This window comes from Ochotona curzoniae, unplaced genomic scaffold (genome assembly GCF_017591425.1).
Source record: "Ochotona curzoniae isolate NIBS_2020 unplaced genomic scaffold, NIBS_Ocur_1.0 scaffold_4505, whole genome shotgun sequence".
Taxonomy (NCBI): Eukaryota; Metazoa; Chordata; class Mammalia; order Lagomorpha; family Ochotonidae; genus Ochotona; species Ochotona curzoniae.
In genome coordinates, this window is record NW_024467118.1 from 32,515,425 (window position 1) to 32,543,037 (window position 27,613).

Genomic DNA, 27,613 nt, shown 5'->3' on the forward strand with positions numbered 1-27,613 from the left:
AAGGGTGTGGGAGAACCCACATATATGAAGGTGCTGCAGAAACTTCATGGAGAATAAAATTAAAAGGTAAGTTTAAGGGGGAATCCCTGAGTGTGTGGAACTGTAGCTCAAAAAAATAAATGTTTAAAAAGTGACAAGTTTAGGAGCAAGTGAGGTGGCACAGTGGGTTAAGCCAGCACTTAGATGCCAGCATTCCATATTGGAGTTCCTGGGATGGAGTCCTGCTCTCACTCCTGATCCAATTTCCAGCTCATGGAACCAGCAGGTGATGACTTAAGTACCTGGGCCCCTGCTGCTCACATGGGAAACTCAGATGAACTTCCTGATTCTGGCTTTGGCCTGACCAAGCTGCAACTACTGCAGACGTTTGGGGAATGGACCAGAGGATGGAAGATTCTCTCTGCTTTGTAAATAGCATCTCAATCAGAGTTATGGAAGATATATGCCACGATGATACTAAGTTTCCTACATATTTTAGAGACATTTGCATTTCTGTTTCTGTAAACTACCTGTCCCTTTCCCTGGCTCATTGTGAAGTCAATGAGTATTCTATATTAGAAGTAGCATAAGGAAACAAAAATTGTTGGTAGGTAAACTGGTGCAACAGCTATGCAGAATTACTCAGTAGTAGTAATATTTTAGATAAAAATTCTTTTGACCCAGTAGTTTCACTGCTTGGTTTGTCTGATAACTGTGTAAGAATACTGTAGCATTGTTTGTAATAGCAATAGGTTGGAAACAACAGAAATGTCCGCCAGGAGGGGATGAGATAAACAATTAAAAAAAAAAAGTCGAACATGTGTTACAGTGAAAAGGGCAAATAGTAGCAGGCATTTGGGAACCCCATATCTCATATATCAGAGTGCTGGGGTTTGAGTTCTGGCCCCACTTCCAACTCAGCTTCCTGCTAAAATACAGCTTGGTGGCATCAGTCGTGGCCCAAGCATGTGAGTTCCTTGTCACCCACATGATAGACTTCCAGTTGGCTTTAGGCTCCTAACTTCAACTCAGCCCTGGCTGTTGTTAGGAAGCAAACTAGCAGATAGAAGATTTGTGTTGTGTCTCTCTTCCTTTCAAGCAGATGTGCAATACTGGCCTACTATTTTGGAAAAAGAATACATACTTATTCATTAATAAGCTGCTCAAATATTTCTGGAATAACGCAGAAGAAACTGGTGGCAGGCATTACTTCCAGGAAGGAGAATGGGTGGCTACGGGGTGGAGATGCAAAATAAACTACATATTTTTAATTGTGTGCCCCTTTGTATTTGGTATTAATGTACTCATGTGACCTATTTAAAAAATGAAATAATTTTTCAAACAGCAATCTACAGTTATGATATCTTATAGCTCTGTTATAAATTACTAAGCAGCAATTAAAAATCATGTTTTGAAAGAACAGAGAAAAAACTAGTTTTATTCCTTACCACGACTTGAAACAAAAAAAAAGGAATCTCTATTTCTTTAATCATGTCATCTTTGCTAGATGAAGTTATACTTATTGTTTTTCTTTAAACTTTTCAGAATTTCCCCAATTTTTCATAATGAGAATGTTAGCATTAGAAATTCAAAATCACTAGTTAAATCAGCTGTGTGTCCTGTATGTCCTATCTTGTAAGAACACAGCATGTCTTATTCCCATCATTTCCAGTGAGGAAGATACAGCCCCTTGATCTTCAGCTCGATTTAGAGTAAATAGTAAAGTCATGGCACTGTAACAGCTGGGAGCTGTTTGTAAATGATGGAAAGAGATGAGATGGGTAATCCAGGGAGATCTGTCTCAGTTTTGAAAGCTCCTGCTACCTTTCAAAGCTCTTTTGTCTGTCTTAACTGTGTGTGCGTGTGCACATAAACACACACACAAAACAAAAACCTCATGTGCCTTTGAGGAAAAAAGCAACTTCAGTCTTTAGGTCAAAACAAGGTCTAGGGCCCGGCAGCATGGCCTAGCCGCTAGAGTCCTCGCTTTGAACAACCCGGGATCCCATATGGGTGCCGGTTCTGATCCCCGCGGCCCCACTTCCCATCCAGCTGCCTGCTTGTGGCCTGGGAAAGCAGTCAAGGACGGCCCAAGGCTTTGAGACTCTGCACCCACGTAGGAGACCCGGAGGAGGTTCCTGGTACCCAGCTTCGGATCTGCGTGGTACCGACCATTGTGGCTCACTTGGGGAGTGAATCATCGGATGGAAGATCTTCCTCTCTGTCTCTCCTCCTCTCTGTATATCTGACTTTGAATAAATAAATAAATAACAAGGTCTAATGGAAAGGAGGACAGGACTGAGAACTGAGAGACATTGTTCGCATCCTTATCTATCCCTCTCCCATCCCCAACTCCATCTCTGTTGAACTTTCAGTTAGGCTGCCACTTGGAGATAAAGGCAAGTGCTGTTTCATTTCTGGGTTGAACAAACTGGGTGTGAGTTCTGTTTCTGCCTGTTGGGTTCTGCCAAATCCTTTAACCTTTTTTCTCCTTCCAGCTCATGACCCTTTCATTTCTTCTAATAGCTCCCCATGTCCTTGATGGCTTGTCTTCAGCACATAAACAGTCCCGAACACAGGAGAAACTTGATAAACAGTGAATGGGAAGGAGAAAGAAAGGGATGGATTAATGGATATGTGTGGGTAGAAAGACCATTAAAGGGTTGGCTTTTTGTTATTTTGGCACTCAAAAATTATCAATTATGTAATTAACATTGAAACCGGGTTTGTAATGCTTATGATTAAGAGAATTCCTTGGGTTCTGTGCCATAGGCTGGTGGCTGAAGTCCTTGCCTTGCATGTGCCAGGACTCCATGTAGGTGCCACTTTTCCATCTGGCTGCTCCACTTCCTATCCAGCTTGCTGCTTGTGGCCTGGGGAAGCAGTTGAGGATGGCTCAAAACCATGCATCCCTGCATCCACTTGGGAGACCCAGCAGAAGCTCCTGGCTCTTGACTTCGGTTCAGCTCTGCTTCAGATATCATGGCCACTTGGGGCAAATTACTAGAACTACCATTACATATGGTAGGGCCACCTTCACTGTTGGCTAGATGTGTGGAGTTGGTCATAATACAATGGAAATAGAAGGTATAGAGCAAGTTATTTTTTAAGGAGCTGTTTATTTTTATTGGAAATAAAGATTAACAGAGAGGAAGAGAGACAGAAAGGCCTTCTATATGCTGGTTCATTCTCCAACTGGCCACAACAACCAGCGTTGCGGCAATCTGAAGTCAGAAACCTCTTCTGGTTCTCTCACATGGGTACAGGATCCCAAAGCTTTTCCCAAGCCATAAGCAGGTAGCTGCATGGGAAGTGGCGCCTTCAGGATACAAACTGATGCCCATATGGGATGCTGGCACTTACAGGCTGAGAATTGGCCAATTGAGCCACTGTGCCAGCCCCAAGAACAAGATCTTTATGTGTTATAGAATCCTGAATGCTGCATATGACACTCCAGATAGCAGCAGTAATTATGTTGTATTTAATTAAAATTTATATTTAGTAAAGGAATGGAGAAAAAAGGAAGCATATCACACAAAGAATTTTCAGAAGTACAGATCTGAGTTTACATAACCTTCATATATAACTTTCAAATGACATTCAAGGAACTTTTAGGAAACTCCAATGTTTGAGCCTCCATCTTGTAATATGCAATGTAAAGCTAATAATTATGTGTACTTCTCAAGGTTTGCCATGAGCTTGGTAAATAGGCATTCAATAAGCATTATTTGGCTACCATTCTAATTCTGAATAGCAATTAAAATAAAATATCTTGCCTAGATAAAAAGCACCTTAGGCCAGAGTTAACTGAGCTGTGAACTGAAGGAAAATGATAAAAAAAAAAAAAAAGGTGACAAGGAAAGGGACATGTGCACTAAATAGGTTTTTTTATTGTTGGTTTTTGTTAATTGTCCTTGTTTTTTCAGGTGAGCTGGCATTGGAAGAATTTGGCTGAGCTGGACCAGATCTGGATGCTCAAATGCTTACGCTTTAACTGGTACATCAATTTCTCTCCAACTCCCTTTGAGCAGGGCATATGGAAAAAGCACTACATTCAAATGGTGAAAGAACTTCATATTACCAAGCCAAAAGTAAGTTTGGGACAAAAAATAGCAGACTTATACACATTAGCTATTTATAAATTCTTTTTTTTAAAGATTTATTTTTATTATTATTTTTTTTTTATTGGAAAGGCAGATATACAGAGAGGAGAGACAGAGAGGAAGATCTTCCGTCCGATGATTCACTCCCCAAGTGAGCACAATGGCCGATAATATGCTGATCCAAAGCCAGAAGCCTCTTCTGGGTCTCCCACGCAGGTTCAGGGTCCCAAAGCTTTGGGTCATCCTCGACTGCCTTCCCGGGCCACAGGCGGGGAGCTGGAAGGGAAGCAGGGCAGCCGGGATAGAACCGGCTCCCATATGGGATCCTGGGCGTGCAAGGCGAGGACCTTAACCACCTGCGCCACCGCGCCGGGCCCAGCTATTTATAAATTCTAGAACTAAAAATAAATGATCAAAATAGAAGTGAAGTAGTTCAAAGGAAATACACCATGATTTCAAAATTCTCTTTTTGAGAAGTGCTTTCCCTTGAGAGCCCTTATTATTTGAGGCTTTTATTGTGGCTTGACAGGCTAATCCTCCATCTGCAAATGCTTTTCGTGTCCTGGCTGCTCCACTTCCTATTCAGCTCCCTGCCTGTGGCCTGGGAAGGCAGTGGAAGATAGCTTAAATCCTTGGGACCCTGCACCAATGTGGAAGACCCAAGGAGACTCCTTGGCTCCTGGCTTCAGCTTAGCTCTGGCTGAAATGAACCAGTGGTTGGAAGATCTTTGTCTCTTCTCCCTGTAAATCTACTTTTCCAATTGAAAGGCAGAATTACAGAGAGAGAGGTTTTCCATTAGTATGTTCACTCCCTGAGTGACTGCAGTGGTCAGGGCTGAACTAAGCTGAAGCCAAGAGTCAGGAGCTTCATCTAGGTCTCTGTGATGGGTGTTGGGAACCAAGCACATGGACTGTTCTCCAATGCTTTTCCCAGGCTGTTAGCAGGGAGCTGGATTAGAAATGGTGCCTCTGGGACAGAAACTGGCACCCATATGGGGTGCCAGTATCACAGATGGCAGCTTTACAGATATGTCACAGCACCAGCCCCCTCACTCTGTTCGTTCTCATAGATACTGTTGGTGAGATAATTTATGGAAAATTTTTATGAGCCCTTTGTTCAAGGCATGATATATATACACATGCAGTCTTGAGCATGATTTTGGATAATAGATACGTTCCTGAAAAATGATATGCAAATTAAAATTTTAAGATGATTTTTAAAACCACTGAGTTATTACTGACTAAAAAAAAAAGAATGAATTCTTGTAAAAATGAAGAATTTTTTGGAATCACAAGTAGTCCACTCTAACCTGCTCATTCAGGTTGAGATTTTATTGTGTTTTTTTTTCAAGTTGTAAAACCAAGATTCCTTTAACTTAGGGGTCTCTGAAATTAAAAGAATCTGTTGCGCTATTGCAAATGATGGACCCGGGGACAAGTTTCTGTAATTTTCAGCAGCAAGGCTAGGTAACAGTTGGAAGAATATCTACTTTACCAGAGTTCAAATCCCTGTTCTTTGTTTGGTTAGAATCTCAACACTTCTGGAATGAGTGTTTGGCACAGTTAATAAGATACCTGTGTCCCTTATTGGAGTGCCTGGGTTTGAATCATGGTTCTCTTTTTTATCCTTGCTTCTTGTTCATGTGCACCCTGGGAAGCAGTAGTGATGGTTCAAGTAATTGAGTCCCTACCACCCATGTTGAGTGGACCTGGATTGAGTTTTGGGTTCCCGGCTTCAGTCTGACCCAGCTCAGCTGTTGGAGCATTTGGGGACTGAACCAGTGAGGGGAGATGATCTTTCTCTTTGTTTTTCTTTTTTCTTTCTTTCTTTTTTTTTTTTTTTTTGTCTCTCAGTCCCTTTGTCATTCAAATAAAGATAATTATTTAAAAAAAAAAAAGAATCACTCCCTCCAAAAGGCATGTTCTTGTGAGATTGCCTGGCTCAGGAGGACAGAACAGGAGGGCTAATCCTGGAAACAGGAGGCTGCACTGTAGAAGCTGCCTCTTCAGACATGAAGACACCTAATAGGAAGCTGCTTTCAGGAATGTGACATGCTCCTTTGGTATTTTCCTGCCTTTAGCTGCCAACTGATTAACCTCTTCCATCTACTCCTCTCCCCTTCTGTATTTTTTTTTAAGATTTATTTTATTGGAAAGGCAGATGTTTACAGAAAGAAGGAGAGAAAGAGCTTCCATCCACTGGTTCACTCGGCAAATGTCCATAGAGGCAGGAGCTGAGCCCATCTGAAGCCAGGTGTTATGAGCTTCTCTCAAGTCTCCCACACAGGTTCACGATGCCAAGGCTTTGGGCTGTCCTCAACTACTTTCCCAGGCCACAAGCAGGGAGCTGGACAGGGAAGTGGGGCTGCTGGGATTAGAACTGGTGCCTATATGGGATCCCGGCACATGCAAGGCAAAGACTTTAGCCACTAGGGTACCATGCTGGCCTGAAAAAAATTTTTTAATTATAATAATTATGACTCTTTCATAAAACTTCTTGAATCTTGATTGAAGTTGAGGAGTAAGAAATAACCTTCAATAGCTGAAGTTCAAGTTATTATGGGGCAGAAGAGAAAAAGTTGATCAATCAAGTAGAATCAAAAGAGGTTTTGAGTATTACACATTGAACTGTGACATTAATGCTTTATCTTTCCTATAAAACATTTGTGTATAATTCTGTGTTAAAATGATAAATAATTTGGGTAATAAAAAATATCATCTTTTTGTTTGGCATGAAATTTCTGTGTGAAATACTTTATCATATGAAACTTATTTTTTTGTTAAAAAAACAGACCCAAGTCAGAAAGACAGAAGTTAATGAAGTCATCTGACAAAGATTAATCAAGTCAGTTGTCAGCACTAGACATAGTTGTGGAAGATGTGTAAGTCCCTGGGATGACTCCAATGATGTGAACACAGGCAACTACAGGAATACAGCACAATTAACCCTCATTACCCCAATGTGTGTTTCAACATAGTTTAAAAAATGTTATGAACAAATGGGAATGGCTAATACTAGTACCCAGCCTCCAAACAGGATGATATATGCATGCTCTACTCTACCTATGCCAGAAATCATGATTTCAACAAGACCCTAGGGGTTGTTGTGCTGCCATGAGTAAAGCTGCTGCCTGAAATACCTGTATCCCAGATCACAGTGCCAGAGTTCAAGTCCTCCCTCCACTTTTGACTCAGCTTCCTGCTAATGTGCATGCTGGGAGGCAACAGAAGAAGCCTCAAGTGCTTGGCTCCTACCACTCACCTGGGAGAGCCAGAAGGAATTCCTGATTCCCAACTTCAGTTTAGCTCAGATGTGACTAGTGTGACCATTTGGGGGAATGAACTAGTGGGCTGAAGATCTCTCTGTCTCTGTTAATTTGCCTTTCAAATAGGTAGATAAGTACATAAATATATAAATATTTCACAAAAGCACAAAATGCTAATATCAGGGATGAGAAAAATCCTGAAGGGCTCGTGAGGTGGTACTTCAACTAACCCTCCACATGCAGTGCCAGCATCCCATATGGGCATCAGTTCATGTCCCTGGCTGCCTCATTTCTGATCCAACTCCTGGCTTATGGCATGGAAAGGCAGCAGAGGATGGCTTAAGTCATGGGCCCCTGCACCTACATGGGAGACCTGGAGAAAATTCCTGGCTCCTGGCTTCAGATTGGCTTGGTTCCAGCCATTGCAACCATTTGGGGAGTTATCTAGCAGATGGAAAAATCTCTCCCTCTCTGTCTCTCCTTTTCTCTAAAAATTTGTCTTTCAGATAAAATTAAATCTTAAAAAAAATGAAAGAAAATTGTACACAATTATATGACTAAATTAAGTGACATAAATGGACAAGAGTCTTGAAAAATACAATTTACGGAAACCGACTCAGTATGTAATATAAAATATGAATAGAGCCTGGCATGGCTCAGCTGCTTAAGCTACTGCCCATGATACTGGCATCCCATATCAGAGTATTCGTTCAAATCCTGGCTGCTCCACTTCCAATCCAACTATCTGCTAATGTTCCTGAGAGGGCAGTGGAGGATGGCCCTAATACCTGGGCTCGTGCAGCCCATAGTGAGAGACCAAGATGCAGTTCCTGGTTCCTGGCTTCAGATCCTACTGTTGAGGTCATTTGAGGAGTGAATTGGCAGACAGAAGATCTGTCTCTCTCTCTCTCTCTTTCTCTCTGTCTTTCTCTGTGTCACACTACCTTTCAAATTAGTTAATTCATCTCTTTTTTTTTTAAATGAAGAAATCTATTTTGATTTAAAATTGAATTCATACTTTTAAAACTTACTACAAGGCTCCAGATTCCAGCACTTTATTGGCAAATTCTCCCACATACTTACAGAAGGCATAATAGCACTTCTATGTAACTTCTTGCAGAAGGCAGAAGGGGAACTAATTCCCAACCCATTATTCTTATATCAAACAAAACAAAACTTTGTAAGAAAGGAAACAAAACCATAGACCAATATCCCTCATGAATATAGAATGCAAAAATCCTTTAAAGGTATCAACAAATTAAATCCAGTAATACATAAAAAGAATGATAATGCTGACCTAATGGGATCCAAGGAAAGTCAGATTGGCGTAACAGTTGAACACCAGTCCAGGGGTGGGCATTTATCCTGATGGTTAAACTGGTGGTTCTGGCACTTCAGAGCCCCAGATCAGGTAACTTGGATTTGATTCCCTTCTAGCTCCTGACTCCAGCTTCCTGCTAATGTACACTCTGGGAGGAAGCAGTACAAATAAGTGGGTTTCTTCCACCCACGTGGGAGACTTGGATTGAATCCCTACTTCCTAGCTTCTGTTCTTCGGGGCTGTTATGGGTACCCAGGGAGTGGACCATGAGGTTGTAGTTCATGAGTAAGAACTCTTTCTCTACCACATTTTCCTTCCTCTCAAATATATTTTTTAGATTGTCAGCCCAATCAATATAATTCACTTAATAAAAGAGAAAAAAAGTAGGCATTTTAATATGTGTATGCCAACAAAAGCACTTAGCCTACACCAACACCCATTCATGATTTTAAAATTCTCAGAAATACTTGAGATAATATGAACAATAGATTGTTTACTCAATATAGAAAAGTTGTCATAATTTCATTATTATCTATTTTGTGGAAGTGTTGGACATTTTGTACTTTTCAAATTCGTGTTTCCCCCAAATTTGTTTTTATTATTGTGTGTATTTGTACTGAATAGTGTTAACTAATCTTCCTCCAGCAAAAGCATTTAATTCTATATAAGCTCAGAGAAATGAAATGAATGGTCCTTCTAAATGAAATCTTCACAGAACACTGAACACTGCAACTGTAAAGAGATGCCAATTATATAAATATAAAATACCTTCTTAATTTGCTACTAGCCCACAAGGAAATACATGGGCAGGCGTTATAGCATAGCACGTTAAAGTATAACTTGGGATGCCCAATTCTGATGTCAGAGTCCTGGATTCAAGTCCCAGCTTCACTTTTAATGCAACCCCTGCCAATGGACATCCTGTGAACCAGCTTGTGATGGTTCAAGGACATGGGCCCCTGCCACCCTTGTGGGAGATCCAGATGGACCCTGGCTACTGGCTTCAGCCTGTCATCTGGGGGAGTGAACTAGTGAATGGGAGATTTCTTTTTCTCTCTCTGTCACTCTTCCTTTCAAACAATAAAAATTATTATTTTAAAGTTTTAAAAAATACATAATGAGTAAATATAGATTGAATATTGTTGTGCATTACCTGCTAAGAGTACAAGGGTCCTAACCCTGCTTTTACAAAGCCTGGTTTAGTACCCTGGGAGATAGACAAGTAGACAAATCATTTTAAGACTTAAGTACTAAATGGCATCCTGCAGTAAAAATATATACTAAAAGAGTTGAAACAAAAATGAGAAACTAACTGATTATGCTTGGGGAGACTGGTGAATTCTTGACTTTTCACAAACATTTGAAGCAAACCAATTTACCAAGAAAAGCTTCCCTAATCTCTTAATGAACAAAAATTATGCCCTTAATTGCTTCTCAACATACCAGGACCACTTCCCTTAGGCAACAACCACATAAAACTTTATGAATTGCACACACAAAAGACAGACTCAGTCTGAGAAATTAAGCAGATGTATTCTTTGAAAGTAGTTGAGATTTGGATTCTTGATAAAATCTATAAACCACCTTTATACAACTTAGAATTGTAACTGCATGTTACAGGTCACTAAGATCAAAGTCCTTTCATTAAAATGTATCCTTTTTAAGACTAAATTCATTGCAGTTGTAAGGAGGCTAGGTGGGTGTACTTGAAGCAAGACAGAGATGGCACAAATTCTAGATTCAAATTCAAGATCTATATATATGTGAAGGTGGACAAATGATCTGATTTCTACTATCTTCATTTTCCTCCTCCATATAACAGAGATAGTGATTATTATTCCCACCAGTGACATTGTGAGGGCTAAATAAGATAATGCACCAAAAATTCTCAAGGCAATGCCTGCTATATTGCAAACATTCCAGGAGGATGGCTGCCGTGGTCATCATCCCCTATTATTATTGCCATGATGATGATAGTGGTGGTAGTGCTGACATTTTTTATTACTGTTAACGTGGGTGGTTTGTTTTTTTTTTTTAAGATTTATTTTATTTGTATTTGAAAGGCAGAGTTGTAGAGAGGAGAGATAGAAAGGAATCTGCTAGTTTACTCCCCAAATGGCTTGAATGGCCAGAGCTGAACCAATCCAAAGGCATGAGCCAGGTACTTCTTCCCTGTCTCTCATATAGGTACAAGGGCCCAAGAGCTTGAGCCATCCTCCACTGCCTTCCTGGGACATAAGCAGGGAGCTAGATCAGAAGCGGAGCAGCCAGGTCCTGAACAGGTGCCAAAATGGGATGCCATGGGATGCAATGGGATGTCACTGGCCCCAGCTGCAGTGTTGTAAGAAGAAGGCTTATTCATTTTCTTCTTTTAGACGCCTCCAAAAAATGGATTTGTAATTGCTGATGTTAAACCAGTTACAAGCAGTTCTCCAGAACAAAAGCAGTCACCTTCATCAGCTTTTAGGTCCTCTTCAAGAAAGAAGACCGCAGGGGAGAAAGAACTCCCACCTTGGCGATCTTCTGATAAGCATCCAACTGATATCATTCGTTTCAATTACCTTGACAACTGTGAACCCATCCAGAGAGTCTGGCAGGGGTAAGAAGCTCCTCCTTCCTCTCAACTTCTTTGTTTTTTGAAACAGTTTTGTTGTTGTTGTTGCTACCTCAATGTAGGAAATAAAATTTACTGTCAAATATACAAACTTCACTGCATGGAAGCAAAAGTAATTGCTACCTGGGTTGGCAAATTCATCCTGATCATTATGATTTGTTTGAACCTCAAACTGGTGGTGCTCGCTTCAGCGGCACATATACTAAAATTGGAATGATGAGCCTTAAGCTATAATGATTTAACACTTTACATCCTTTAGTATCTTAAGATTCCAATCCAGCAACATAGGGTTCATTCTAGGCTTTCTCCTTTCTGTAATTGTATCTCTCTTCTCTGTGAGAAAATTGGCTCCCATTATATTTATTTGCTGCATTATATATACTGTAGTGTGTGTACTTATGCATATGTGTAATATGTTTATTATATTGATATTTATGTATAAATTCCATAATTAATTTCAGAATTAATAATCCATAGAAGTATGGAAATAAACCTTTTAACAAGAATCCAATATTAATTATGATTTCTGACAGTACATATTCGTAACACTGTGTCCAAAAGTTATGTGGCTATAACTTGTACACTGTGTCCAAAAGTTATGTGGCTATAACTTTTTAAAAAAGATCTGTTTATCTATCTATCTATCTATCTATCAATCAATCTATCTATCTATGTGAAACAGTTAGAGAGAGTTCATCCACAGGCTCACTACCTAAGTGGTTGCAGTGACTCAGTTGGGCCAAACTGAAGCCAGGAGCCAGGAGCTTCATCTGGGTCTCCCATGTGTGAGGCAGGAACCCAAGCACTTGGACCATCTTTTGTTGCTTTCTCAGGTGCTTTAGCAGGAAGCTGGATGGGAAGTGGAGCAGCTGGGACACGAACCAGACTTATCTGGCAGCTTAACTTGCTAAACCGCAATGGAAGCTCCTGGGTTCTTTTTTTTTTTAAGTGTTCTTCAGGGTGTTTATGTTCCAATAGCTTTTTTTTTAAAGATTTATTTTTATTATTTTTTTATTGGAAAGGCGGATATACAGAGAGGAGAGACAGAGAGGAAGATCTTCCATCCGATGATTCACTCCCCAAGTGAGCGCAACGGCCGATAATATGCCGATCTGAAGCCAGGAGCCTCTTCTGGGTCTCCCACAAGGGTGCAGGGTCCCAAAGCTTTGGGCCGTCCTCTGCTGCCTTCCTGGGCCACAGGCAGGGAGCTGGAAGGGAAGCGGGGCTACCAGGATTAGAACCGGCACCCATATGGGATTCCGGGTGTGTAAGGCAAGGACCTTAACCACTTGCGCCACCACGCTGGGCCCTCCAATAGCTTTTAAATTTAAAGTACACAGGAAGGAAAGTATTACATCACTCTTCCCATCTCTTCCACCCCACTCCAACCCCCATCATCTTTTCCACCCCATTCACCTTAACAACATTCTGTTGTCTGTGACTTACCCTTTCTGTGCTGCCTTTTGAGTAGAGTTACATTGAGGTACCATTTTCCAACAATCCAATTGGCAAAAACCTTAAAACTTGGCATTATTTTCTGTTGGTGAGACTATGGGGCAAGCAGGCACCTTCATGCACTGCTGGTGGGGCTACATGTTGGCACACACCTAACGGAGAACACCTGTGGTTCACACAGGCTTAGTGCAATATTGAACAGTTTCTTAAGATATGATTAAATCCTAAGTGATGAAACATGGACTATGGTGTTATTAATTTATTTTGAGAATCATATTCAAAAGCTGTTAATTATTGGACCTGAACAGAAAAGGGCTGAAAATGAAAGCCATAGTGTTCTTTCTATTCTTGGTCTAGATTTGTTCACCATTTACTGTATAGGAGAGGTTGTTTATTTAAACAACAACAACAAAAAAATCAATGTTCAAAGTCATCTAAAATGAGGAGCCTGGATTAAAAAGGAAAAGAAGGATAGTAATATAGTAATATATATTTACAGAGTTTGATTTAGCTTCTAACATTTGGATTGTAATGTATCAAGATATCAACACGTTCATTTAGGGGTCAGTGTTGTAGTACAGTGAAATAAGTTGCTGCTTGTGACACCGACATCCCATGTTAGAGTGTGAGTCTGAGTCCTGGCTGTTCTGTGTCCCATCCAGTTTCCTGTTAATGCACCTAGGAAGGCAGTGGAGGATGACCCAAGTACTTGGGCTCTTGCCTGTAACATGGGGGACCCAGATGGAATTCCAGGCTCTTGGATTCAGATTGCCCTGGCCCTAGCTGTTGTGGCCATTTGGAAAGTGGACTACTGAATGGAAGACTTCTTTCTCTTTCTGTATCTCCCTCTATCTCTCTCTGTCATTTTGCCTTTTCATTTAAAATAAATCTTGGAGGGGGTGGGGAGAGGCTGGTAAATTCTGGTAATTCCTCTTCTGGACACACACACACACATTTTTAACAGCTCCTTTCTGAAATGAATAGTAGCACACAATACATACCGCTTTTCCCACTTTTCTTTCTTCATGTGCCAGTGTATCCTGGAGATCATCCCACTGTTGTATCTGGAAATATCCACCTTCCTTTTCACAGTTCAGAGTATGCAATTGGTTGGATAGACCAAAGTACTTTCAACTAACTCTCCATTGATAGACATTTGGCTTATTTCCAGTGAAACCTGTATTTTAAGTCATAAGAGCAACAAAGTGAGATACACGTAGGGCTAGGTCAACCACCAAAATTGATAAAGTGATCATTTGTGATTTTCCTACTTTCTTGCAATTTACAGAAGGAGGAAAAGAAATGAAATGATCCCAGAATTCAGCCGACAGTCACATGATAAGAAAAATAAGTTACAGGACAGAGCCAGGCTAAAAACAGCACAGTCACTGGTAAGTATTGCTCATAAGAGATTCACCACCGTAAGATTAATGAAAATTGTTGCATCTTCAATGCTATTTGCAAAATCAAATCTGTTTTTATTTGAATCCTCAAGTGATCATTTAAATCCTAGGCTCTGACATTGACCTACAGATGGGCTGTGTGACTTTAAAGATACCGGTCTTTTAACCTTTCTGAGTTGCCTTTTTTTAAAGGCTATGAACTGATATGAAATGACCTTAAAAACCCTGCAGTATGAAGGGAGTATTATTATCATTGGTTGCTTTAAGGTAGAAGCTACCAGAAATCACTTCTCTCTAGAGTGCAAGCACCACAGACCTAAGAGAAAGGCATGCTCTCCTGCCGCCAGCAAAACATGATTGTAAAACTGCACTAAACGTAATTCCAGGAAAGCGAATTAAAAACTTTTCTCTCCCTAATTAGAAAACAGCTAATTGACTCCCCAGTCAAGTCAGTAACTGTGATTAGGGACGATTATCGTTTTCTCACAGAATTTCCCAAATCGTATCTCCGAACCCCAGTGGATCCCTTTCAGTAATGCATGGTGAGTTTTTAGAGCAACATACAAGAGAATTTGGTTAGGACACACACTCAAGGAAAATTAATATAAAGTGAATGCCAATTGGGAGACGAATCAGTATGTACTCACAAATAAATCACTTTTGTAGCTGTGCTTTAAAGGCCTAATGCTTTGTGTTTAGATGTATTTTCAAGTGCTATGTTCTAAAACGAAGAGAATGAGCAAGAGAGGAGCTTCTTAAAACACAACAAGTCCATATGCTGAAGGGCCGGTTTCCTTGGACTGGGTGAGGCTTATCATGGACGTGTGTAAGGCTGCCCAAGGGAATAGGGAAGCCTGGAGCAAAACAGTAACATTGTCAGTGAACACATGAACTGAGGACAATAACTGTACGGCTTGTCACCAGACCCCATGACATGATTCTACCTGGTTTTCAGCCCCTGCTAGGCAAGGAATAGAAGTACAGAGACAACAAGGAATTTGAAGGATAGTAGAAGTTGATGGTGATATGTGTTTAAAAATTATCAGCCCAGCCAGAGTTCTCCTGCTTTAAAACAAGATGAAAAATCAACTAACCAATCAACCAAAGAACAAACACCACCAAAGGTTGCCCAGAAGCCATGCCATAGGCTTTTGACATTAACCATCTGTCTAACATTTAGAAGGGATTGCTAGAATGAAAATAGGCATTATAAATTAAAAATTGATAACAAGTTGTGCTAATTAAATCTGAATGAGAAGCCAGGGTAAATTAAACCATGACAAAGAACAAGTAGCTATTAGCAAATGATGCACACGAATGGATCTACTTGTATTGTTTTGGTAAACATGCCAATTATAGTCACTATTAATATTAAGTCATTTTCACTAAGAGAAGATTCCATTAAATCCCCCAAAGAGTGTGCTGTGATTCTTGACTCACACTTGTGACTTGGCTGCTTATGGCAAACCTGGCTTCTTGGGCTTTGGGGCTGTTTGGGGTTCAAGTCGCCTCTCCGAGGACTGGCAGTATGCCCTCCATGATACTCCAGAGGAAATATGCAATCCAAGTGATGCAAGAGGATTGTGAGCACAAAGATGTGCTGAATGCAAAGCCCAGGAGAAGAGAGGATTGGGAAGCTCCAATTAGGAGACCTAAAGAGAGTGGGAGTACAATGTTCATAACTGCAGTGCTAGAGATAATTAGTCATGGTGGAGGTAATAGGTAAGGGGAGACACAGCCCAGGTGTGATTCCAATCACAGAGAACATCTTGATTCATTGGAGAGAAAGTTACCACATCATTTTGACAGCTCTATGAAGGAGTATTTCAGGAGGAACCAGAGGAACAGGTAAGCAGGTGAATTGGAGGGGAGTCAATGTGGAGAACAAGAATGGAAGAGACAGCACTAAACTGTGACAAGGAGACGGTCTGAGACCTGAACATCAGGAGCCTTTGGAAAAGGGACTGGGCGATGCTTGGAGAATCTCAAGCTTTCTCCCAGGGGAGAGGGAAAAAAAAAATCACAGGAGCATAAAAAAATACCATGAGGACCTGGCACGGGAGACTAATGGCTATTTTTTAATCATCTCTTTGCATGCACTAGGAGCCCGTATGGGCACCAGTTCATGTCCTGGCTACTCCACTTCCCATCCAGCTCCCACTTGTGTCTGGGAAAGCAGTAGAGGTTGTCCTGAGGTCTTGGGACCCTGCACCAGTGTGGGAGACTGGGAAGAAGCTCCTGACTCCTGGCTTTGGATTGGCTCAGTTCTGGCCATTGTGGCCACTTGAGCAGTGAGCCAGCAGATGGAGAATATTTTTCACGTTCATTTCTTCTCTCTGTAAATCTTTATTTCCAATAAAAATAAATCAATCTTTTAAAAAGAGCAGAAAAAAAGTCCAACACCATGAGAATGTCCTTTAGGCCATCTCTCCAGGTCTATTGTTGTCAGCCTTGTAGCTGGCTTCCTTCGGGGAACATTTCACATCTTCACAGTAAACTGGCCATGTTTTTCAATAGTTTTATAGCTTTCATCTCTTTGGCCTTTTAGCTAAAATCAAGTGTAATAATTCTATAGCTTTGAATATGCAAAGCTTTACTGTTTGAAAGAGTACTTCCTCTTCTGCTTTTAATTCTTTATTTATTTTTAATTTTCAAAATTTTTATTTTGAAGAGCAGTGAGAAATGTTCCATTCATTGGCTCATGCCCCCGCAGGCTGTACCATCTGGAGCTGGATAGTCTCGCACGTCGATGGTGGGGACCATCATCATTGCCTCCTAGCAGGAAAGTGGGATTGGAAACAGAGCCAAAACTCAAACCTGTACCCCACCCTTTGGCTTTCAGTTCTGAAGGAGAACTCCCCCTTCCCCACTCTGTCCCCTCCCCTCCGCCCCAGGGCTGCCTTAGTAGAGACTGCTCAATCTAACTACTTGTGGGTGTGAATGATTGACAGAAGATGATAATAAAGGTTAAATTTGATGTTAACGCTTTGCAATTTCCAAGACTTCTTACAAAAAAAATGACTTAAATTGGAGAAATCCCAATTACTATCAGTTGTGATAAGATTACATATAGAACAAAGCAATGGAAAATATAAACACAGTGCAGTTAGCTATGATCATCTTTAAACTTCAAAGACATTCCATCTTGTGTAAAGATGCATACATATTTGGGGAAAAAAATCTTACCAGCTGGCCCTACAATTCCTCTTCGAGAAGGAGGGAGCCGCCTACTGCAGAAGGGTGAGACCTTGAGGGCTTGGGGATTAGGACTGGGACTTCAGAGGAGGGGAAAACTCTGTTCTGCTTGAGATCAGAGCAAGAGTTTTCCTTGTTCCTGATCCTGGCAGGGAAGTGGGAGAGGAGGAAGAGAGAGCAAGAGGGAGAAAAGAGATGAGAGGAAAGAAAGAAGAGAAGCTGAGACTAGGTCAGGGAGATGTCAGAACAATGTTGTTGTGATGCAACCTATTCCAGTGGGATTTGTTTGCTATTCCTGGGCTGTAAGCCCCTCCTCTCATCTTGGTGGCTAAATAACCCAGTTCACATATGGAAGCAAGAGTGCAGAAGCCTAGACTGAGGCCAAGATAATGTTTACAAAACAAGGAAGTGGACTCTGTATGTCCAGACCCTAAGAGAACACCAATTGACCTACTACTTTTGGCTTACTTTCCTAACCAAGTTGAAGTATTAACACCAATTCCTTTTGCCCCACATTGAACTTCCACTTGTGAGTTAGATGCTTCTCACTTTCTAGGTTCTGATTTTTGGACACACATTTCACAGGGTTTACTTAAGCACCAGTAACAAAAGCCCTTAATTACCTGCTTACTTGATTGCCCTTGATAAGTCCTTATCTTTTCCTGTGCGCTACTAATGCTAGCCTCTGAAATTAACTTTTCCATTTCTTTCTAGAGTAACTTCACTCTTAGTGTGCTGTAGTTTTTCTTTTTTGATTTTTAAAAAATGCTTCTTTAAGCTTTTTCACATTTTTCTGCCACACTGACTCAAAAAAGGAGACCAGAATAGACTCTCACATGATTCTTGCACATGTTACGATGTGGAAAGAATCAGAAAATGCATATTTCAGTTTCCTCTCTTCTGTGACTTAGCCATCATTCAACCTTTTGGAATTTTTGTTATATCTTTAAAAAAAGATTTATTTGCATCACAGAGTTAGAAAAGAGGGAGAGACAGAAATCTTCCATCTGCTGCTTCACTCCCCAGATAGCTGCAGTGGCTAGGCCAAAACAAAGCCGGGAGCCAGAGGCTTCATCTGAGTCTCCTACATGGTTGGCAAGTACCCATATAAGACACCCATGTCATAGGTGAGGACTTTGCCTGCTGTGCCACATTGCTGACCCATCATGGCATTGTTTTTTCAAACATTTTTATTGTAAAGTTGAAAAGGCAAATTTGCAGGGAGAAGGAGATACAAAAGATCTTTCATCTGCTAGTTCACTCCCCAAGTGCCTGCAATGGCCAAACCTGAGCCAATCTGACACCAGGATCCAGGAGTTTCTTGCAGGTCTCCCTCACAGTGCAGGGTCTCAAGGCTTTGGGCTGTTCTTGACTGCTTTTCCAGACCACAAGCAGGGAGTGTATGGGAACTGAATCAGCTGCAACATGAACGGCACCTATGTGGGATCCTAGCACTCACAAGATGAGAATTTAGCCAATTGAACCATCATGCCAAGCCCTTCGTTACGTTTTTAAAGAATTGTACAGGTCAATGTCTTTAAATACTTATTTTCATTTCATTAATGAAAGGCCATGAGACAGAAAAAGATCTTCCTTCTGTTTTCACTCTATCTGCAAGGGCCAGCGCTGGGCCAGGTTAAACCCAGAAGCTCAGAATTCAAGCTGGGTTTTCTGTGTAAGTGACTGAAATCCAACCACGTGAGCCATCACGACTGCCTCCCAGTGTGCATAGCAGGAAGCTGGAAATGGGAGGAAAGCCAGGATGCAAACCCAGGCCCTTTGATATGGATAAAGGCAGCCCAAGCAACATCTGCCACAAATGCCCACCACTTATTACAGCTTTCAAGTGCATTCCAGGCTAAAGTCTGGACCTACAGAGCCACTTAGGTTTGTATGCTATGCTCACTCCTCCCTTCATACCTGAAGGACAAGTTATGATTGAAGGGACTTTACAAAGAACACCAACCCCTCAAAAAAAAACCCATCATGCTTGCAAATCCTACTTTTAAGCCATTAACAAGTGGTTTCTGCCGCCTGTCTTTTTCTTTGAACTTTAGAGAATATAATTAGCTAAAACAGAAGAATTTACAAAACAACATGTATGCAGTGGTTACCTTGCAGGCAGTCTTTAATGGACTTCTTTCAAATTCTGATAAGCTCTCCAGGTGTTTGTCTTTATAATACCCTTGTGGTATTATAATACCTGTTTGGATGTGCAGAAGTAAAAATAGCCATTGGAGAGACCTTTAAGCTATTTTGTCCAACCCATGAAATTGCTTGGGAATTGAATTTGGAAGAAAAAATAAGAAAGAGCATGAGTTTTGAGGTTTGTTTTTTTTTTTTAAGTTATTTATTTGAAAAAAGAGAAATCAACAGACCAAGAGCATCCATTTTCCGTTTCATATTCCAAATTCCTGCAACAAGCAGGGCTGGGACCAGGCTGATACCAGGAGCCCATAACTCAATCTGGGTCTCGCATGTGAGTGACAGGAACACAACTCCTTGAGCCATCACCTAGTGTCTCCCACGGTGAGCATCAGTAGGAAGCTAGAATGGGGAATGAGATCAGAGCCAGGACTCAAACCTAGGACCTCTGATATAGAAAGCAGAAATCACAGCTAGTGTATTAACTGCTAGGCCAAACACCAACCCCAGACCTAGGTACTTTAAAAATTCTATTTATTTATTTATTATTGTTTTTTGATACAATTTAGTTGGCAGTGGGTTCTCCCCTCGCCTTCCCCCAAATTGCCTCCCCTTCACTCTGTTCTCCCCTCTAGGTTCATAATGTGTGTCCATCATGAATTTTCTCAAGTCCATCTTTCTTCCTCTAGAGTGTCTCCCAGCCTTGTAGGAGAATAACTTTTCATTGTACATTAATTCTTGTATCCCGAGGCCCCCCAGGCACTTTTTAAACTAGAAGGTACAACTTTGGATACTTTATCTAACTTCTCTAAGCTTCCTACAACAGGAACACTGAAGCCTACCTTGCAGGATTGTTGTGAGGACTACCTGACAGGCATAAATTAAGTACTTACGCATGCTTACATTGTTCTGCCATTAAACACCATCTGATGTCCTCTGTGGTCTTGAGCCAGAGTTCAGTATTCAGTGCGACTATTTTAGTTACTTGCTGAGTCTTTGGCCAAGTCCCTTATCCTTCTGGGGAGGTGTTTCCTTATCTGAAAAATGGGGTTGGGAGCAGGATATAAAAAGCTCTTATAGCCCAGTGTGCATTGTATCAACAGTGGCAAATCATGGTAATAGTTGTAATGGTAGCAGTAAAAATCATTTTGCATCATCACCTGAGACCACAGGGAATGGCCAGAGGTACTCGGTGGGGAGCAGGTAGGCAGCCGGAAGTCCTGGCAGGAGGCTCCAACCTGTGGGACAACAGGCTCTCTCGTGCTCTCTCTCCATTCTTTTTTTTTTTTTAAAGATTTATTTTTATTTTTTTTTATTGGAAAGGCGGATATACAGAGAAGAGAGACAGAGAGGAAGATCTTCCGTCTGGCCGATGCTATGCTGGTCCGAAGCCAGGAGCCTCTTCTGGGTCTCCCACATGGGTGCAGGGTCCCAAAGCTTTGGGCCATCCTCGACTGCTTTCCCAGGCCACAGGCAGGGAGCTGGAAGGGAAGCGGGGCTGTCGGGATTAGAACCGGTGCCCATATGGGATCCTGGGCGTGCAAGGCGAGGACCTTAACCACTGCGCCACCACGCCGGGCCCCCTCTCTCCCCATTCTTGCAGTCATGTTTCCCTCCACTTTCCTGTATTTTTTTCCCTTTCCCTTAGTTTCCATTGTGTAATATGCTTACATCAATAGCTAGCCATATGAAGTGTAGGCGTGTATTTTCTTCTGCATGCATTTGGCATGCTGTCTGTGGTTGAGGCTTCTTCCTTTTTGTGTTTTTTTTTTTTTTAACTCAGCACTCCTAAACTGAAGCATGTGTGTGAGTGCATGTGTGCATGTCTTTGGGTGTGTGTCTGTGTGTGTGTGTGAGTGCCAGGAATTCTGAGTATATGCACCCTGTCGCATATTGGTAACAATCCTGGTGGTGGTTTGGTTTAGCTGCCAAAGGGAATGAAAGAGCCTACTTGCTAAGAATCCTGGGGCTCAGGAGGGACAGTTCCTTCCAGTCTGTGCTTCTCCTCAGCCTCTGTGAGAGCCTAGCTGACTTTAACTTGTTCTGTCTTGTTGTGTCTCGTTCCATCCTGCTGTACATAACAAATTACTCCAGCATTTCCAGCTGGAATGGTTCTACCTACATCTCCCACAGCAGTTTTAGACAGGTGCCAAATGGTGATTTGTTTTAATTTAAGCAAAATATTAAACATGAGTTGGCCTCTATTCAGCATCTACCAGAAAAGAGCCGTGTATGTGAGTTACATAGTAGTATTTGTATACATTTTACTTATAACATGTTTTAACCAGTGTTACTACTAGGGCTTAAAAATATATATGTATGTATGGGGTGTGTGTAAACATTAGTTTTTCACTGCAGACATCATTGGAAGTGATTTTTTTTTTGGAACAGGGATGCTTTGAAATACAAGATCATAGACATTATTAGCAAATCTCCCAAATATTATTGAAGTGTTTTGTAATCCATTTCATCTTATTCCACCTACGTTGGATGGCCAGTGTAGTCATGTAATTTTAGGTTTAAATTCAAAACTCTTACTTGAGGGCAGCATGATGGCTCAATTGACTAATCTGTCTGCAAATGCTGGGATCCCATTTGGGCATTGATTCACATCCTACTGCTCCACTTCCCATCCAGCTCCCTGCTTATGGCCTAAGAAAGCAATGGAGGATGGCCTAAGCCTTGGGTCCCTGCACCTGTGTGCGTGAGACCGTGGGCTCCTGGCGCTTGGCTTCAAATCAGCTCAGCTCTAGCCATTGGGACTGTTTGGTCAGTGAATCAATGGATGGGAGATTTTTCTGTCTCTCTTTCTCTCTGTAGATCTCCCTTTCTAATAAAAATAAATAAATCTTAAAACAGAACAAAATACTTCTAACTGAAGTTTCTTAGCCTTCCTCTGCAGTTGGCAGTTTTACTCCAATGTAACTTAAAAAGTGGATCAAGTATGAAGACAGGCTGGTGGCTTCTTTAAAACTGTGTTAGTTATTTCTGCCTAACACCTTGCCTCAATTGCTCTTAGAAGCAAAACAAGCCAGGGGAACAAGGAAACACCCTCTTTGTGGATGTAGACCAAGGCAAGGGCCCCTGGAAGGGGACCAGACAAGCTTGGGTAGCTTTCTGGGCCCACTGACAGACAGGAGACAGCTAAGGTCCTCCTCATAGAATTTCTGGATGGCAGAGCCCACAAAGCAGCTCTGTCCTGGGGACCAAATACCCCTTACCTGTAGGAGGCTGGGACAGCTGTCACTCCCTCTTGGATCCTCTAGGTGGAAGTGTGTTCTGAGCCTCTGGCTTCATGGGGGCATCTTGCACACTGCTCAGCCTGCAGTCTATACTTCAACCATATTTCTATAACTAAATTAGATTTTATTATTTTCAAACATAATAATCCACATTGAGATTTAAGGATGCTTTCAAACATTGGTGGAAAAATAGATTTAAAAGATAAGCTTGCACCAGCACCAAAAACTTTCAAACTCCATGCATTGATTCTTTCCAGGAATGTGTTTTTCCATGAACCTTTTGAATAGTTGAAATGTTTCATAGCTCAGATTTTTAGGATTATGAGATATTAACATATACAAAATGATAGATTTGGGGGAATGGGCCCAAGTCTAACACATCATTCACTGATGTTTCATATGCAGTTGGTACATATAGCCTAAAGGTTATCTTATAGAATGTTTTAAGTCATGTTTGTGCATTAAACAAAATTTGCATATCTTGAGTCATTGGAAAGTGAAGGTGTTGCCACCCCAGTTACTCACATGAGCATCACCATCATTCGTTTCTGGAAGCACCTGCTGCCACCAACAATCATCCTCTTATATACGTACACTTACAAGTAGAAAGTGTAATGTAAATGCTCAGGGTAACAAAAATGCTCAGTGGCATTGCCACAGTACAAGGAAACTTCAGAAAATGGAACTGAAGTATAACTTTATTTCAGTGCAAAATCGTTTTGAAATCCATGGCTATGAAGGATCATCAGAAAAATCTCCTCATACCTTTTCTCAGCGTTAAACAATGGCAGTGATAAATAGTGGCTACTTTCAGTCTCCACCTGCCGTGCTATCCACTAGTGGCATTACATCATCACCCAAAAAGATTTGGATGTTAGAACATCTCTGGTTGTTATGGGCTTTAGGATTAAAGATGATCGACCTGTATTTCAGTTCTTTCAATATTTCCACATATTTATCCAATAGTGTTGTTCATAGCAGTGATCATTTGAAAATATTTGCTAACAAAATTACTAGAGGACAAAGGAAATATCAATTAGGGAGTAGAAAGTGCAGGTCTATATGCAAAAGTTGTTTCCTATTTCTGTCTCTCTTGGGGTCTTAGCATCCCCTCGGCCCTACACTCCCCGGGGCTTCTCAGCATCTGTAGCTTCGTGGCATCCTCCCTTCTCTGTGCCAATAAAATGATATCCAGCCCAAAGATGGCAATTTTGTGTCTTGACTTCCAAATCTGTTTGCAAGATAGTTTCAGCCATTGCCCTGGAATGAAAGAGAAGGAACCAGTGGTATTTTCTTTTATTTTAAATTATGCGTCCAGCAAGTATTTTACATACACTGAACTAAGCATTGACCACTTACAATTAGGTTTCAAACAACAGGCATCCAATGTAGCAGTTAAAAGTCCACTTGGGATATTTGATTTCATATCCTAGTGTCTGAGTTTGAGTCCTCGCTCTACTTCCAATTCCAGCTTCTCACTCAAATACACCCTGGGGGGCAGCAGATATTGGCCCAAGTGCTTGGGTCCCTGCCACTCCCATGGGAGATTCAAATGGAGTTCCCTGCTCCTGGCTTCTTCCTGGCCCCACCTGAGCCATTGCAGGTATTTGGAAGTAAGCCAACAAATGCAAGATTGCCTCTGTCTATCTGCCTTTCAAATAATTTTTTAAAGGAAGCTAGGTTAGGTCATCCTGCTGTTGAATCTGTGTGCTGAAAAGACCTTTGCAGGTGATACAGGGAGAGGGCAAAGACCAGCAAGAAAGGAACAGTGTAGTTAGCCCCAGCATGGGTATAAAACTGATTCCTATGTTATCATTTCAGCCAGGTGGTGAGATGTGGTAGAACAATGGTCTGAACTACAATATTTTCACCTTTTTAAATAGCTTCCCCGTGTTTTCCTTTTAAATCTTGTCTGTTTGTAATGGTGGACATTTAAGTCTTAAAATGGAAGGGGTGTATAAGCTGGTTTCCAAGGGCCCACAAGAAGAGGTGTGAGGGAGACGCAGCTTCCTAGAGTCCAACATTCTTGAAGGTGGCAGTAGCCACCAGGAGGAGAGTGGGAGGTAGGGGAGCCCTTAGGACCTGCTGCGGTGCGAGAAAGGAGAGCAGCCATGAACCTGCCTGGGCCTGAGAACTGCCTGGGGCATGGGAGAGAGGGGTTCCTCTGGTGCAGCGATGGGCAAGCACCACACAGTCGGAGGATTAGCTTTGAAACTGTTGCAGGTGAGGTGTGACCAGCCCGTTCTTGTAGCATAGAGAACTAGGCTTTTCTTCACTCAACAGGTCTTATATTTATCTGCATTGTTACTAAAGGAGCACAAAAGAATACTGCTCTGTGTTCTCTTTCTAGCCCCTAATCTTAAAACAACCGAAAAACATGCAATGAAGGATAATTGTGTATTCCCATGTCTTCCCCCTTTTCCTCTCCCTTCTTTCTCCCCTATCCCTATCACTTCCCTTCCTCTCTTTTTAAAAGATTCTCTATTTGAAAAAACAGAATTACAGAGAGGGAGAAATCTTCTATCCACTGACACACTTCCCAAATGGCCAGAGCTGTGCCAAGTAGAAGCCAGGAGCCTGGAACTTCCTCTAGGTCTCCCACGTGGGTGGCAGGGTCCAAGCATTTGTGTCTTCTCCCACTGCAAGCACTCATATAGGTGGCTATCATCAGTGTCCCTGGGCACCCTAGGCATTGCAAACTTAGTGGCCAGAACACCAGAGAGAGTTCACAGATGAGCTGATCTAACTCCTGTGGTCAGGTCTGGGGTCCCCGCAGAGGACTGGGTTCAGGGACAGCTACAGTGGCTGTGTCCCGCCCAGGTTCTTTGTGTCTGTGCAGCTGGAACTAAGATAGGGGGTATACTTTGAAAAGCACATCACTCGTTCTCGCTGTAGGCTCAGCTTGCATCACAGCTTTCTTCTTTTTCCTTCCATCCCTTCCTCTTTCTTTTCCTGCTAATGACCAGATGCCGAGGAGAAATCCTTTCTCACTGTGAGTTTCGGTCAGCATGCGATGTTCACCTTGTTCTAGAGAATGTGTGCATGCAGAGATGAGTAGTGGATATCAGATGCGGGAATTTGACCCATTCCTCCTCTGATGTCATTGTTTCCAGAGCCAGCTATGGCATCTTGTAACTGTATAAATTTGCAGTTATTGAAGTGCCTCTTTGTCAGGTTAATTTATTTGTCCAGTGGAGATGGTTACTATCTCCCTACCTGCCTTATGTGTGGTTTCCTCAAGATCCAGATAGAAGCAGTTGGGAGATGAAGAACTCAGGAGTACATTGTGAAGGCTGCATGGGGGTTAGTGAGGATGTTCCATCTAGCTCTATGATTTTATAAGACTGTTACATCATTAAAATCAGTTAAAATTATACGGCTGCCTTTGGTGTTTTAATAACTCTACTTTTTAATGATACCTTTTTCTCCTTAGATGTCCCTAAGTTCCAGCTCTCCTCTCACAATTCCAGCTCATCTCGCCTGGACTTCCCGCGTGTCAGTGGGACCCTCGGCCCCCAGAGCAGCAAGTCCATTTCTCTGGCAGCAGCTTCAAAAGTGCCCTGGGCCGCAGTCCCCACCCAGCCAGGCTCCAGAGCTGACACCGGTTTAGAACTGGAACAGGACTTGGATGGAGACAGTTGGATGTTCCCTGGGCTGCCAAGCCACCTTTCCCCGGCCCCTCTTTCAGAAATGCTGTCAGCGTAATACCTGCTTGTGAAAGTGAGCCTGACTACAGCAAAAAGATATCAGGCCATAAATCTCAACATACTGTTTTTAAAGCATTGTTCTTTTAAAATTTGAAAGGCAAAGTTACAGAGAGAGAGAGAGGTCTTCCATCCTCTGGTTTGCTCCCCAAATGACTGTAATGGCCCAAATGGCTCCATTCTGGACCAGCTATCTGCTAATGGCCTGGGAGAGCAGCAGAAGATGGCTCAAGTGGTTGGGCCCCTGCATCCATGTGGGAGCCCTGGAAGAAGCTTCCAGCTTCAGATTGACCATTTGGGGAGTGGGTGGAAGATCTCTCTATCTTTCCCTTTGTAACTCTGTCTTGCAAGTAAAATGAATAAATCTAAACAAAACCAACCAACCAAACAAACAAACAAAAAGCAACCCAAAACTATGAAGTCCACTGCCTCTGTGCATTCTGTGTTCCGTTTAGTCTGTCTGTGCCACTCACCCTGGTGACTAGGACAAGCATCACCTCCCATCATTCACCTGCTGTGGATGCATCTACATATGTGTGACAAAGATTCCCTGTCACATTCTGTATTTCATACTCAAATGCTCCCATATTCTAAATAATTCATTTAAAATAGGTGGTGATTTATTCTTTTGGCTTCTTGGAAATTTCTTATGAAATTCCATAGTTAGTGCAGAGTGTCAGGAACCCACCACTTAAGAAACTGCAGTGGGGTGGGTGTTACAGGGCAGCGGGTTAAGCTGCTGATTTTGACATCCATATCCCTTATTAGGCTTCCAGCTGGAATCCCGGCTTTCCTGCTGCCAATCCAACTCCTTCTTAATGTGCCTGGGAAAGCAGCAAATGATGGTCCAACTACTTGTATCCCTGTCATCCACGTGGAAGAGCTGGATGGAATTCTGGGCTCCTAGACAGCAGACAAAAGGTCTCTCTCTCTCTCTGCCTTTCAAATACATAATTTTAGAAGTATCCTACAGGATACTACAAACTCTCACCTCTTACAGCAGCTGTCTTTATAAGTTGTGCCTTTTCTTTCTTTCTTTCTTTTTTTTTTAAACATTTATTTATTTATTGGAAAGTCAGATATACAGAGAGGAGGAAAGACAGAGAGGAAGATCTTCCATCTGATGATTCTCTCCCCAAGTGAGCGCAATGGTCGAAGCTGTGCCAATCTGAAGCTGGGAACCAGG